Source organism: Engystomops pustulosus, chromosome 2 (genome assembly GCF_040894005.1).
Source record: "Engystomops pustulosus chromosome 2, aEngPut4.maternal, whole genome shotgun sequence".
NCBI lineage: Eukaryota > Metazoa > Chordata > Amphibia > Anura > Leptodactylidae > Engystomops > Engystomops pustulosus.
In genome coordinates, this window is record NC_092412.1 from 5,444,086 (window position 1) to 5,460,829 (window position 16,744).

The 16,744-nt window shown below is 41.9% G+C and overlaps 1 protein-coding gene across 1 annotated transcript in view; it reads left to right on the forward strand.

Moving 5' to 3' along the window:
* Window positions 1-1,672: 1,672 nt before the first annotated feature.
* RHOG (ras homolog family member G) overlaps window positions 1,673-16,744 on the forward strand; it is a 48,220-nt gene continuing 33,148 nt past the window's right edge. Inside the window, exon 1 of the mRNA XM_072133615.1 lies at window positions 1,673-2,384. The gene's annotated coding sequence lies outside the window, so the exon portion shown is untranslated. The remainder of the gene's footprint in view (window positions 2,385-16,744) is intronic.

Below are 16,744 nucleotides of genomic sequence, written 5' to 3' on the forward strand. Positions count from 1 at the left end.
ACGGGGAGGGCCTTTCTAGTTTGGAGGGGCTTCTCCTTCAGTGTCCCTAGGGCTACATTCACATGGCTGCTGGGGACGTTAATATGGCCAGTTAATATATGCGCAGTAGGGCCATTCCGTACCAAGGAAAAGATAGGAGAAGTCCTATGTTTTCCGGTATTACGGCACCATGCGCCATGTATCTCTATGGAGAGGGGCGGGGGTGCGCAGCGCTTCTCCTCTCTGTCATCTCCCCTCCTGGTGCAGACATTCTAGATGTTTTTAGGATCCGGTGGATGTGGAGCTGCAGGCGCCGAACATGGGCTTTATGGGAATAATGATAATTTGTGCAGTTGTTCAATTGTTCTGAATATATACAGGATAGGAGTAGTAGTACTGTGCTACACCCATATATACAGGATAGGAGTAGTAGTACTGTGCTGTGCCCATATATACAGAATAGGAGTAGTAGTACTGTGCTGTGCCCATATATACAGGATAGGAGTAGTAGTACTGTGCTGTGCCCATATATACAGGACAGGAGTAGTAGTACTGTGCTGTGCCCATATATACAGGATAGGAGTAGTAGTACTGTGCCCATATATACAGAATAGGAGTAGTAGTACTGTGCCCATATATACAGGATAGGAGTAGTAGTACTGTGCCCATATATACAGGATAGGAGTAGTAGTAGTGTGCTGTGCCCATATATACAGGATAGGAGTAGTAGTACTGTGCTGTGCCCATATATACAGGATAGGAGTAGTAGTACTGTGCTGTGCTCATATATAAAGTATAGGAGTAGTAGTACTGTGCTGTGCCCATATATACAGGATAGGAGTAGTAGTACTGTGCTGTGCCCATATATACAGGATAGGAGTAGTAGTACTGTGCTGTGTCCATATATACAGGATAGGAGTAGTAGTACTGTGCTGTGCTCATATATACAGGATAGGAGTAGTAGTACTGTGTTGTGCCCATATATACAGGATAGGAGTAGTAGTACTGTACTGTACCCATATATACAAAATAGAAGTAGTAGCATTTGTAGAGAATAGGAGTAGTAGTACTATGCAGTTGGTGGGTTAATGTAGGAGTTTCCTCGCGCTGCATCTTTTCTGTGGGTTGCGATATTATTTTGCAGAAGTAGAAGGAAATTGTGCAGTAATCTCTTGTCGTCATCAGTGCTGGTGGCGGCAGGAAGCCGTGCCCGCTGCTGCCTCCTGTGCCCGCTGCTGCCTCCTGTGCCCCCATGCCGCAGCTAGTCATCCCCAATACACTGTGCTTCCAATCCGCTGCATCACACTCTGCTTTCCTAGGATCCTGAAAAGCTATTTCCTTGTTACATCCCCAGAGCCTGTGCCAAGGTTACCCTTTCAGGGCACAGAGAAAGCTGGGTGACATCTGCTGCGCCTGATGTAATGGAGGCCACATCCCACCCCCAGAGTCCTGGACCACTGCATGGCAGACAATTACATGCAAAGTCTATGTGCAGGTCAGGGCTGTCCCGGGACTACATGGCGACATACTGGGATATTGCTGGCAGTGCACTTCCTCATAGGGGTTATGGTTCAAGGGTCAAATAGTTAAGTGTGATGGGGTTGAGAATCTCAGCCTCTGCTGTGTGATCCCCTCCAGATGTGACCAGAGCCCCCCAGCTCCCCCCTGGAATGTCAGAGACGGAAGGGGTTAATGGCTGGACTCCTCCAGATGTAAGGGGCAGGGGAGGAAGGGGCGCACAGACCCAGCTGAGGCTGCAGGCGGCTCTCACTTACTTCTCTTTCTGAACTTCCTCCTCTCAGTCACTTCCTTCTGCTCTGCAGAGTATTGCACCCTGACTCTCCCAGCGTGAAACGCCCTGGACACTTATTAGCAGCATCTCTGCAGAGTAGAGCAGTGCATAGAGGCGACAGCTGAGGACCTTCTCCCACCGGTGGGCATCTTATGCCACCGACGCCTATCCGCCACCAGAGGACATCTTCTGGCGTTGAGGAACACGACCAATCACCTCCGAGGTCCAGAGGCGTCCTCAAATCAACCGAGCACCAGCACCATCTCCTGCTACCTGAATCCATCTAAACCAACTCCGAAACTCGCTACAAAGAGACCAAGTCTGGCATCCAAAGGAATCTTTCAGACTAGTTTTTCCATTCAGATCCGTCTCTGTAAACCCTGAAGCCAAAGACTATAGAAAAGCATCTCCTGGCACCTGAGGCCACCCGGTACTACACAAAGAACTTCTCAAGAACATCCTCTGCTTGTAGAAGACAATCCAACCACCAAGAAACATCCATCGTACACCAGTGACCTCCTTCCTGGGATCCGGAAAACCTTCCTGATCCATATCTGAAGGACCTTTTGGATCATCTAGAAGACCTCTGCTGTCCTGTCCAGAGCTATGAGAGGTAAGTGGTGCTACAACCTATGAGAGGGACCACAAGGGTGATCTAGACGGGTTCTAGGTTGACACATCCTGTGGGGTGAGGAGTGGTCCTGGAGCATTCTTGAGAATCATAGCTGGGGCACTAGAAGATGGTGATGTCTGGAGGATAAAGCCAACGCTCGTCTTCCTTTGACCCCTCTGGTTGTTGCAGAACTTCACATCAGTTCAAGCTTAAGAGCTGACAATCCACTGCCAGTAGACCTGTAACAGCAGGTGGATGGGACCTCTGAGGCCGGGATCAGGGGTGCAGGGAGATTGGACTTGACACTAATGGAAAATATGGAGAGCTATGCGGAGACAGTGTAGAGGTCCTTGAAGTAGACCCAGGGGTGTGAAGATAAGGAAGTAATGTGAACAAGTACAAAGGCGCGGAGTGTTATCCTATGGGAAGGGAAGATGGTGGGAAACATCTGGAGGTGGGATCAAGGCTTACAAGATGCCTGGGAGTGACAGGAGTCCCAGTGGACAGAACTGAGAAGATATCGGCTAGTGGTAGAAAATGACCAAACAATTACTCCAAAGTTACAGGACTTGGGGGAGGGGAGCAGGAGAAATATCAGGGATGTGGTGCGTCCCAGGGATGAAGGGGGGGGGGGGGTGAGAGTTTTGCTGACATAGTTCACACACAGAGAATGAGGAACCCAGCCCCGTCCAACGCCCGCGATCTCATAGAAAGGATCCAGAGCAGACAGGAAGTTACCCCAGAAAATAGGCAAATTCTTCTGAAGAAACTGCCCCGGGGGTCCCCAGAGTGACAGCCCCCCCACCCCTTCCTGTAACCAGAGGAGAATAATATCCCAGATAGACTTATACTGCATGAATGTCAGGGATACAGTGTATCCGCATGTATCCAACATCTATTACACTGTATCCACATGTATCCAACATCTATTACACTGTATCCTCCTGTCACATACATCTATTACACTGTATCTCCTGTCACATACATCTATTACACTGTATCCCCTCCTGTCACATACATCTATTACACTGTATCCCCTGTCACATACATCTATTACACTGTATCCTCCTGTCACATACATCTATTACACTGTATCCTCCTGTCACATACATCTATTACACTGTATCCCCTGTCACATACATCTATTACACTGTATCCCCTGTCACATACATCTATTACACTGTATCCCTCCTGTCACATACATCTATTACACTGTATCCCTCCTGTCACATACATCTATTACACTGTATCCTCCTGTCACATACATCTATTACACTGTATCTCCTGTCACATACATCTATTACACTGTACCCTCCTGTCACATACATCTATTACACTGTATCCCCTCCTGTCACATACATCTATTACACTGTATCCCCCTGTCACATACATCTATTACACTGTATCCTCCTGTCACATACATCTATTACACTGTATCCCCTGTCACATACATCTATTACACTGTATCCCCTGTCACATACATCTATTACACTGTATCCCCCTGTCACATACATCTATTACACTGTATCCCCTGTCACATACATCTATTACACTGTATCCCCCTGTCACATACATCTATTACACTGTATCCCCTGTCACATACATCTATTACACTGTATCCCCTGTCACATACATCTATTACACTGTATCCTCCTGTCACATACATCTATTACACTGTATCCTCCTGTCACATACATCTATTACACTGTATCCTCCTGTCACATACATCTATTACACTGTATCCTCCTGTCACATACATCTATTACACTGTATCCTCCTGTCACATACATCTATTACACTGTATCCTCCTGTCACATACATCTATTACACTGTATCCCCTGTCACATACATCTATTACACTGTATCCCCTCCTGTCACATACATCTATTACACTGTATCCCCTGTCACATACATCTATTACACTGTATCCCCTGTCACATACATCTATTACACTGTATCTCCTGTCACATACATCTATTACACTGTATCCTCCTGTCACATACATCTATTACACTGTATCCTCCTGTCACATACATCTATTACACTGTATCCCCTGTCACATACATCTATTACACTGTATCCTCCTGTCACATACATCTATTACACTGTATCCTCCTGTCACATACATCTATTACACTGTATCCTCCTGTCACATACATCTATTACACTGTATCCCCTGTCACATACATCTATTACACTGTATCCCCTGTCACATACATCTATTACACTGTATCCCCTGTCACATACATCTATTACACTGTATCCTCCTGTCACATACATCTATTACACTGTATCCTCCTGTCACATACATCTATTACACTGTATCCTCCTGTCACATACATCTATTACACTGTATCCTCCTGTCACATACATCTATTACACTGTATCCTCCTGTCACATACATCTATTACACTGTATCCTCCTGTCACATACATCTATTACACTGTATCCTCCTGTCACATACATCTATTACACTGTATCCTCCTGTCACATACATCTATTACACTGTATCCCCTGTCACATACATCTATTACACTGTATCCTCCTGTCACATACATCTATTACACTGTATCCCCTGTCACATACATCTATTACACTGTATCCCCTGTCACATACATCTATTACACTGTATCCTCCTGTCACATACATCTATTACACTGTATCTCCTGTCACATACATCTATTACACTGTACCCTCCTGTCACATACATCTATTACACTGTATCCCCTGTCACATACATCTATTACACTGTATCCCCTGTCACATACATCTATTACACTGTATCCTCCTGTCACATACATCTATTACACTGTATCCTCCTGTCACATACATCTATTACACTGTATCCTCCTGTCACATACATCTATTACACTGTATCCTCCTGTCACATACATCTATTACACTGTATCCTCCTGTCACATACATCTATTACACTGTATCCTCCTGTCACATACATCTATTACACTGTATCCCCTGTCACATACATCTATTACACTGTATCCTCCTGTCACATACATCTATTACACTGTATCTCCTGTCACATACATCTATTACACTGTACCCTCCTGTCACATACATCTATTACACTGTATCCCCTCCTGTCACATACATCTATTACACTGTATCCCCCTGTCACATACATCTATTACACTGTATCCTCCTGTCACATACATCTATTACACTGTATCCCCTGTCACATACATCTATTACACTGTATCCCCTGTCACATACATCTATTACACTGTATCCCCCTGTCACATACATCTATTACACTGTATCCCCTGTCACATACATCTATTACACTGTATCCCCCTGTCACATACATCTATTACACTGTATCCCCTGTCACATACATCTATTACACTGTATCCCCTGTCACATACATCTATTACACTGTATCCCTCCTGTCACATACATCTATTACACTGTATCCCCCTGTCACATACATCTATTACACTGTATCCTCCTGTCACATACATCTATTACACTGTATCCTCCTGTCACATACATCTATTACACTGTATCCCCCTGTCACATACATCTATTACACTGTATCCCCTCCTGTCACATACATCTATTACACTGTATCCTCCTGTCACATACATCTATTACACTGTATCCCCTGTCACATACATCTATTACACTGTATCCTCCTGTCACATACATCTATTACACTGTATCCCCCTGTCACATACATCTATTACACTGTATCCTCCTGTCACATACATCTATTACACTGTATCCTCCTGTCACATACATCTATTACACTGTATCCTCCTGTCACATACATCTATTACACTGTATCCTCCTGTCACATACATCTATTACACTGTATCCTCCTGTCACATACATCTATTACACTGTATCCCCCTGTCACATACATCTATTACACTGTATCCCCTGTCACATACATCTATTACACTGTATCCTCCTGTCACATACATCTATTACACTGTATCCCCTGTCACATACATCTATTACACTGTATCCCCCTGTCACATACATCTATTACACTGTATACTCCTGTCACATACATCTATTACACTGTATCCCCTGTCACATACATCTATTACACTGTATCCCCTGTCACATACATCTATTACACTGTATCCCCCTGTCACATACATCTATTACACTGTATCCTCCTGTCACATACATCTATTACACTGTATCCTCCTGTCACATACATCTATTACACTGTATCCCCTCCTGTCACATACATCTATTACACTGTATCCTCCTGTCACATACATCTATTACACTGTATCCTCCTGTCACATACATCTATTACACTGTATCCTCCTGTCACATACATCTATTACACTGTATCCCCTGTCACATACATCTATTACACTGTATCCTCCTGTCACATACATCTATTACACTGTATCCTCCTGTCACATACATCTATTACACTGTATCCCCTGTCACATACATCTATTACACTGTATCCTCCTGTCACATACATCTATTACACTGTATCCTCCTGTCACATACATCTATTACACTGTATCCTCCTGTCACATACATCTATTACACTGTATCCTCCTGTCACATACATCTATTACACTGTATCCTCCTGTCACATACATCTATTACACTGTATCCCCTGTCACATACATCTATTACACTGTATCCTCCTGTCACATACATCTATTACACTGTATCCTCCTGTCACATACATCTATTACACTGTATCCCCTCCTGTCACATACATCTATTACACTGTATCCCCTCCTGTCACATACATCTATTACACTGTACCCTCCTGTCACATACATCTATTACACTGTATCCCCTCCTGTCACATACATCTATTACACTGTACCCTCCTGTCACATACATCTATTACACTGTATCCTCCTGTCACATACATCTATTACACTGTATCCTCCTGTCACATACATCTATTACACTGTATCCCCTGTCACATACATCTATTACACTGTATCCTCCTGTCACATACATCTATTACACTGTATCCTCCTGTCACATACATCTATTACACTGTATCCCCTGTCACATACATCTATTACACTGTATCCCCCTGTCACATACATCTATTACACTGTATCCCCTGTCACATACATCTATTACACTGTATCCCCTGTCACATACATCTATTACACTGTATCCTCTGTCACATACATCTATTACACTGTATCCTCCTGTCACATACATCTATTACACTGTATCCTCCTGTCACATACATCTATTACACTGTATCCTCCTGTCACATACATCTATTACACTGTATCCCCTGTCACATACATCTATTACACTGTATCCCTCCTGTCACATACATCTATTACACTGTATCCCCCTGTCACATACATCTATTACACTGTATCCCCTGTCACATACATCTATTACACTGTATCCTCCTGTCACATACATCTATTACACTGTATCCTCCTGTCACATACATCTATTACACTGTATCCTCCTGTCACATACATCTATTACACTGTATCCTCCTGTCACATACATCTATTACACTGTATCCTCCTGTCACATACATCTATTACACTGTATCCCCTGTCACATACATCTATTACACTGTATCCTCCTGTCACATACATCTATTACACTGTATCCTCCTGTCACATACATCTATTACACTGTATCCGCCTGTCACATACATCTATTACACTGTATCCTCCTGTCACATACATCTATTACACTGTATCCTCCTGTCACATACATCTATTACACTGTATCCTCCTGTCACATACATCTATTACACTGTATCCTCCTGTCACATACATCTATTACACTGTATCCTCCTGTCACATACATCTATTACACTGTATCCCCTCCTGTCACATACATCTATTACAATGTATCCCCTGTCACATACATCTATTACACTGTATCCCCTGTCACATACATCTATTACACTGTATCCCCTCCTGTCACATACATCTATTACACTGTATCCTCCTGTCACATACATCTATTACACTGTATCCCCCTGTCACATACATCTATTACACTGTATCCCCCTGTCACATACATCTATTACACTGTATCCCCCTGTCACATACATCTATTACACTGTATCCCCTCCTGTCACATACATCTATTACACTGTATCCCCCTGTCACATACATCTATTACACTGTATACTCCTGTCACATACATCTATTACACTGTATCCCCTGTCACATACATCTATTACACTGTATCCCCTGTCACATACATCTATTACACTGTATCCCCCTGTCACATACATCTATTACACTGTATCCCCTGTCACATACATCTATTACACTGTATACTCCTGTCACATACATCTATTACACTGTATCCTCCTGTCACATACATCTATTACACTGTATCCCCTGTCACATACATCTATTACACTGTATCCCCTCCTGTCACATACATCTATTACACTGTATCCCCTCCTGTCACATACATCTATTACACTGTATCCTCCTGTCACATACATCTATTACACTGTATCCTCCTGTCACATACATCTATTACACTGTATCCTTCCTGTCACATACATCTATTACACTGTATCCCCTGTCACATACATCTATTACACTGTATCCCCTGTCACATACATCTATTACACTGTATCCTCCTGTCACATACATCTATTACACTGTATCCCCTCCTGTCACATACATCTATACACTGTATCCTCCTGTCACATACATCTATTACACTGTATCCCCTGTCACATACATCTATTACACTGTATCCTCCTGTCACATACATCTATTACACTGTATCCGCCTGTCACATACATCTATTACACTGTATCCTCCTGTCACATACATCTATTACACTGTATCCTCCTGTCACATACATCTATTACACTGTATCCTCCTGTCACATACATCTATTACACTGTATCCCCCTGTCACATACATCTATTACACTGTATCCCCCTGTCACATACATCTATTACACTGTATCCCCCTGTCACATACATCTATTACACTGTATCCCCTGTCACATACATCTATTACACTGTATCCTCCTGTCACATACATCTATTACACTGTATCCCCTGTCACATACATCTATTACACTGTATCCTCCTGTCACATACATCTATTACACTGTATCCTCCTGTCACATACATCTATTACACTGTATCCTCCTGTCACATACATCTATTACACTGTATCCCCCTGTCACATACATCTATTACACTGTATCCTCCTGTCACATACATCTATTACACTGTATCCCCTCCTGTCACATACATCTATTACACTGTATCCCTCCTGTCACATACATCTATTACACTGTATCCCCTGTCACATACATCTATTACACTGTATCCTCCTGTCACATACATCTATTACACTGTATCCTCCTGTCACATACATCTATTACACTGTATCCCCTCCTGTCACATACATCTATTACACTGTATCCTCCTGTCACATACATCTATTACACTGTATCCCCCCCTGTCACATACATCTATTACACTGTATCCTCCTGTCACATACATCTATTACACTGTATCCTCCTGTCACATACATCTATTACACTGTATCCCCTGTCACATACATCTATTACACTGTATCCCCTCCTGTCACATACATCTATTACACTGTATCCTCCTGTCACATACATCTATTACACTGTATCCTCCTGTCACATACATCTATTACACTGTATCCCCCTGTCACATACATCTATTACACTGTATCCCCTGTCACATACATCTATTACACTGTATCCCCTGTCACATACATCTATTACACTGTATCCTCCTGTCACATACATCTATTACACTGTATCCTCTGTCACATACATCTATTACACTGTATCCTCCTGTCACATACATCTATTACACTGTATCCCCTGTCACATACATCTATTACACTGTATCCCCCTGTCACATACATCTATTACACTGTATACTCCTGTCACATACATCTATTACACTGTATACCTCCTGTCACATACATCTATTACACTGTATCCCCCTGTCACATACATCTATTACACTGTATCCTCCTGTCACATACATCTATTACACTGTATCCCCTCCTGTCACATACATCTATTACACTGTATCCTCCTGTCACATACATCTATTACACTGTATCCTCCTGTCACATACATCTATTACACTGTATCCCCTGTCACATACATCTATTACACTGTATCCCCTGTCACATACATCTATTACACTGTATCCCCTGTCACATACATCTATTACACTGTATCCTCCTGTCACATACATCTATTACACTGTATCCCCTCCCTGTCACATACATCTATTACACTGTATCCTCCTGTCACATACATCTATTACACTGTATCCTCCTGTCACATACATCTATTACACTGTATCCCCTGTCACATACATCTATTACACTGTATCCCCCCTGTCACATACATCTATTACACTGTATCCCCCTGTCACATACATCTATTACACTGTATCCCCCCTGTCACATACATCTATTACACTGTATCCTCCTGTCACATACATCTATTACACTGTATCCCCTGTCACATACATCTATTACACTGTATCCCCTGTCACATACATCTATTACACTGTATCCTCCTGTCACATACATCTATTACACTGTATCCTCCTGTCACATACATCTATTACACTGTATCCCCTCCTGTCACATACATCTATTACACTGTATCCCCTGTCACATACATCTATTACACTGTATCCCTCCTGTCACATACATCTATTACACTGTACCCTCCTGTCACATACATCTATTACACTGTATCCCTCCTGTCACATACATCTATTACACTGTATCCTCCTGTCACATACATCTATTACACTGTATCCCCTCCTGTCACATACATCTATTACACTGTATCCCCTGTCACATACATCTATTACACTGTATCCTCCTGTCACATACATCTATTACACTGTATCCTCCTGTCACATACATCTATTACACTGTATCCCCCCCTGTCACATACATCTATTACACTGTATCCCCTCCTGTCACATACATCTATTACACTGTATCCTCCTGTCACATACATCTATTACACTGTATCCCCTGTCACATACATCTATTACACTGTATCCCCTGTCACATACATCTATTACACTGTATCCCCTGTCACATACATCTATTACACTGTATCCCCCCTGTCACATACATCTATTACACTGTATCCCCTGTCACATACATCTATTACACTGTATCTCCTGTCACATACATCTATTACACTGTATCCTCCTGTCACATACATCTATTACACTGTATCCTCCTGTCACATACATCTATTACACTGTATCCTCCCTGTCACATACATCTATTACACTGTATCCTCCTGTCACATACATCTATTACACTGTATCCCCTGTCACATACATCTATTACACTGTATCCCCCTGTCACATACATCTATTACACTGTATCCCCTGTCACATACATCTATTACACTGTATCCCCTGTCACATACATCTATTACACTGTATCCCCTGTCACATACATCTATTACACTGTATCCCCCCCTGTCACATACATCTATTACACTGTATCCCCCTGTCACATACATCTATTACACTGTATCCCCCCCTGTCACATACATCTATTACACTGTATCCTCCTGTCACATACATCTATTACACTGTATCCCCTGTCACATACATCTATTACACTGTATCCCTGTCACATACATCTATTACACTGTATCCTCCTGTCACATACATCTATTACACTGTATCCTCCTGTCACATACATCTATTACACTGTATCCCCTCCTGTCACATACATCTATTACACTGTATCCCCTGTCACATACATCTATTACACTGTATCCCCTCCTGTCACATACATCTATTACACTGTACCCTCCTGTCACATACATCTATTACACTGTATCCCTCCTGTCACATACATCTATTACACTGTATCCTCCTGTCACATACATCTATTACACTGTATCCCCTCCTGTCACATACATCTATTACACTGTATCCCCTGTCACATACATCTATTACACTGTATCCTCCTGTCACATACATCTATTACACTGTATCCTCCTGTCACATACATCTATTACACTGTATCCCCCCCTGTCACATACATCTATTACACTGTATCCCCTCCTGTCACATACATCTATTACACTGTATCCTCCTGGTCACATACATCTATTACACTGTATCCTCCTGTCACATACATCTATTACACTGTATCCCCTGTCACATACATCTATTACACTGTATCCCTGTCACATACATCTATTACACTGTATCCCCCCCTGTCACATACATCTTTACACTGTATCCCCTGTCACATACATCTATTACACTGTATCCTCCTGTCACATACATCTATTACACTGTATCCTCCTGTCACATACATCTATTACACTGTATCCTCCTGTCACATACATCTATTACACTGTATCCTCCTGTCACATACATCTATTACACTGTATCCTCCTGTCACATACATCTATTACACTGTATCCCCTGTCACATACATCTATTACACTGTATCCCCTGTCACATACATCTATTACACTGTATCCCCTGTCACATACATCTATTACACTGTATCCCCTGTCACATACATCTATTACACTGTATCCCCTGTCACATACATCTATTACACTGTATCCTCCTGTCACATACATCTATTACACTGTATCCCCTCCTGTCACATACATCTATTACACTGTATCCCTCCTGTCACATACATCTATTACACTGTATCCCCTGTCACATACATCTATTACACTGTATCCCCCTGTCACATACATCTATTACACTGTATACTCCTGTCACATACATCTATTACACTGTATCCTCCTGTCACATACATCTATTACACTGTATCCCCTCCTGTCACATACATCTATTACACTGTATCCTCCTGTCACATACATCTATTACACTGTATCCCCTGTCACATACATCTATTACACTGTATCCCCCTGTCACATACATCTATTACACTGTATCCTCCTGTCACATACATCTATTACACTGTATCCTCCTGTCACATACATCTATTACACTGTATCCTCCTGTCACATACATCTATTACACTGTATCCTCCTGTCACATACATCTATTACACTGTATCCCCTGTCACATACATCTATTACACTGTATCCCCTGTCACATACATCTATTACACTGTATCCTCCTGTCACATACATCTATTACACTGTATCCCCTGTCACATACATCTATTACACTGTATCCCCTGTCACATACATCTATTACACTGTATCCTCCTGTCACATACATCTATTACACTGTATCCCCTGTCACATACATCTATTACACTGTATCCCCTCCTGTCACATACATCTATTACACTGTATCCCCTGTCACATACATCTATTACACTGTATCCCCTCCTGTCACATACATCTATTACACTGTATCCTCCTGTCACATACATCTATTACACTGTATCCTCCCTGTCACATACATCTATTACACTGTATCCCCTGTCACATACATCTATTACACTGTATCCCCCTGTCACATACATCTATTACACTGTACCCTCCTGTCACATACATCTATTACACTGTATCCCCCTGTCACATACATCTATTACACTGTATCCTCCTGTCACATACATCTATTACACTGTATCCTCCTGTCACATACATCTATTACACTGTATCCCCTGTCACATACATCTATTACACTGTATCCCCTGTCACATACATCTATTACACTGTATCCCCTGTCACATACATCTATTACACTGTATCCTCCTGTCACATACATCTATTACACTGTATCCTCCTGTCACATACATCTATTACACTGTATCCTCCTGTCACATACATCTATTACACTGTATCCTCCTGTCACATACATCTATTACACTGTATCCCCTGTCACATACATCTATTACACTGTATCCTCCTGTCACATACATCTATTACACTGTATCCCCTGTCACATACATCTATTACACTGTATCCCCTCCTGTCACATACATCTATTACACTGTATCCCCTGTCACATACATCTATTACACTGTATCCTCCTGTCACATACATCTATTACACTGTATCCTCCTGTCACATACATCTATTACACTGTATCCCCTCTGTCACATACATCTATTACACTGTATCCTCCTGTCACATACATCTATTACACTGTATCCTCCTGTCACATACATCTATTACACTGTATCCTCCTGTCACATACATCTATTACACTGTATCCTCCTGTCACATACATCTATTACACTGTATCCTCCTGTCACATACATCTATTACACTGTATCCCCCTGTCACATACATCTATTACACTGTATCCTCCTGTCACATACATCTATTACACTGTATCCCCTGTCACATACATCTATTACACTGTATCCTCCTGTCACATACATCTATTACACTGTATCCTCCTGTCACATACATCTATTACACTGTATCCCTCCTGTCACATACATCTATTACACTGTATCCCTCCTGTCACATACATCTATTACACTGTATCCTCCTGTCACATACATCTATTACACTGTATCCCCCTGTCACATACATCTATTACACTGTATCCCCCTGTCACATACATCTATTACACTGTATCCCCTGTCACATACATCTATTACACTGTATCCCCTGTCACATACATCTATTACACTGTATCCTCCTGTCACATACATCTATTACACTGTATCCCCTGTCACATACATCTATTACACTGTACCCTCCTGTCACATACATCTATTACACTGTATCCCCTGTCACATACATCTATTACACTGTATCCTCCTGTCACATACATCTATTACACTGTATCCCCTCCTGTCACATACATCTATTACACTGTATCCTCCTGTCACATACATCTATTACACTGTATCCCCTGTCACATACATCTATTACACTGTATCCCCCTGTCACATACATCTATTACACTGTATCCTCCTGTCACATACATCTATTACACTGTATCCTCCTGTCACATACATCTATTACACTGTATCCCCTGTCACATACATCTATTACACTGTATCCCCTGTCACATACATCTATTACACTGTATCCTCCTGTCACATACATCTATTACACTGTATCCTCCTGTCACATACATCTATTACACTGTATCCTCCTGTCACATACATCTATTACACTGTATCCTCCTGTCACATACATCTATTACACTGTATCCTCCTGTCACATACATCTATTACACTGTATCCCCTGTCACATACATCTATTACACTGTATCCCTCCTGTCACATACATCTATTACACTGTATCCCCTCCTGTCACATACATCTATTACACTGTATCCCCCTGTCACATACATCTATTACACTGTATCCTCCTGTCACATACATCTATTACACTGTATCCCCTCCTGTCACATACATCTATTACACTGTATCTCCTGTCACATACATCTATTACACTGTATCCTCCTGTCACATACATCTATTACACTGTATCCTCCTGTCACATACATCTATTACACTGTATCCTCCTGTCACATACATCTATTACACTGTATCCTCCTGTCACATACATCTATTACACTGTATCCCCTGTCACATACATCTATTACACTGTATCCTCCTGTCACATACATCTATTACACTGTATCCTCCTGTCACATACATCTATTACACTGTATCCCCCTGTCACATACATCTATTACACTGTATCCTCCTGTCACATACATCTATTACACTGTATCCTCCTGTCACATACATCTATTACACTGTATCCTCCTGTCACATACATCTATTACACTGTATCCTCCTGTCACATACATCTATTACACTGTATCCCCCTGTCACATACATCTATTACACTGTATCCTCCTGTCACATACATCTATTACACTGTATCCTCCTGTCACATACATCTATTACACTGTATCCCCTGTCACATACATCTATTACACTGTATCCCCTCCTGTCACATACATCTATTACACTGTATCCTCCTGTCACATACATCTATTACACTGTATCCTCCTGTCACATACATCTATTACACTGTATCCTCCTGTCACATACATCTATTACACTGTATCCTCCTGTCACATACATCTATTACACTGTATCCCCTCCTGTCACATACATCTATTACACTGTATCCTCCTGTCACATACATCTATTACACTGTATCCTCCTGTCACATACATCTATTACACTGTATCCTCCTGTCACATACATCTATTACACTGTATCCCCTGTCACATACATCTATTACACTGTATCCCCCTGTCACATACATCTATTACACTGTATCCCCTGTCACATACATTTATTACACTGTATACTCCTGGTGGCTAGCGATGTAGCGGGGCGGTCCTGGTGGCTAGCGATGTAGCGGGGCGGTCCTGGTGGCTAGCGATGTGGCGGAGCGGCCCTGCTGGCTAGCGATGT